A 1310-nucleotide genomic window follows, 5' to 3' on the forward strand; every position below is an offset into this window, starting at 1 on the left:
TGGATAAGTGAATCCCTTCCCACAGTCCCTACATTTCCACGGTTTATCCATGCTGCAGTTGTCTCTCCAGGTTGGATGATCACTTTGAGTCTTGTTTACACACAGACCACATGTATAGTTTACCCCCACTGTAAATGGTGTGATGTTTGTTTCAGGCTGTATAACTGGTTAAAGCTCTTTCCACAGTCAGCTCACTGGGACACTCTCGCTCAGTGTGTGTGTGTATCTCAGTGCTTTTGCAGTCACTCCGTTCTTACAAATCCTTTCCCACAGACAGAAATAACATTCTCGGCGGGGTTCGGTGTTGTCGGTGCTCGGTCGCTTTTCTCAGGAATATGCGGCGGGGACTCCGCTCCGGCTGAAGCTGCTAGACTCGTACCTGCTGTACATGGCGCTGAGCGGAATAGCTCAGTTTCTCTACTGCGCGCTGGTCGGTACCTTCCCCTTCAACTCCTTCCTGTCCGGATTCATCACCTGTGTGGGGGCCTTCGTGCTGGCAGTTTGCTTGCGAATACAGATCAACCCTCAGAACAAAGGAGACTTCATTGGCATCTCACCTGAACGAGCATTTGCAGACTTTCTCTTTGCCAGCACCATTCTTCATCTGGTGGTGATCAACTTCATAGGTTGAGTGTACACATTGTCGTGCAGCAGAAATAATGAGGGGAACTGGAACTCGTATTGCCCCATCGATGGATCTGTTTGAACTTTGTTTACACTTTGTTTCATTCCGTATATATGTATAAAAAATAAAACATCTTTTAAAAAAAAAAAAAAAAGAAATAACATTCTCCTTCCACATTCAAAGGCTGATGATAATCTGGGGGTCAGGCAGCACGGTAGCACAGTGGTTAGCACAGTTGCTTCACAGCTCCAGGGTCCCAGGTTCGATTCCCGGCTTGGGTCACTGCCTGTGTGGAGTCTGCACGTTCTCCCCATGTCTGCGTGGATTTCCTCTGGGTGCTCCGGTTTCCTCCCACAGTACAAAGATGTGCAGGTTAGGTGGATTGGCTATGCTAAATAGCTCTTGGTGTCCAAAAAAAGTTAGGTGGTGTTACTGGGTAACGGGAATAGGTTCGATATGTGGGCTTAAGTGGGGTGCTCTTTGCAAGGGCCGGTGCAGACTCGATGGGCTGAATGGCCTCCTTCTGCACTGTAAATTCTATGATTCTATGATAAGATTTCCTGTCTGCAAATCCTCCCTTTCAAATACCCTGGAAAATGAAACATAAATAGGTTATTTGGCTCAATGAGCTTCTCCAGGTGATTAAGCTTCTCCTATCTTCATCCAATTTCACCTGCCTCATCCA

General features: G+C 47.0%; 1 pseudogene; it reads left to right on the top strand.

The window, feature by feature from the left end:
* Nucleotides 1–283: 283 nt before the first annotated feature.
* On the top strand, nucleotides 284–755 carry LOC140418763 (dolichyl-diphosphooligosaccharide--protein glycosyltransferase subunit DAD1 pseudogene; annotated as a pseudogene).
* The last annotated feature ends 555 nt before the right edge of the window (nucleotides 756–1310 follow it).

This window comes from Scyliorhinus torazame, chromosome 5 (genome assembly GCF_047496885.1).
Source record: "Scyliorhinus torazame isolate Kashiwa2021f chromosome 5, sScyTor2.1, whole genome shotgun sequence".
NCBI lineage: Eukaryota > Metazoa > Chordata > Chondrichthyes > Carcharhiniformes > Scyliorhinidae > Scyliorhinus > Scyliorhinus torazame.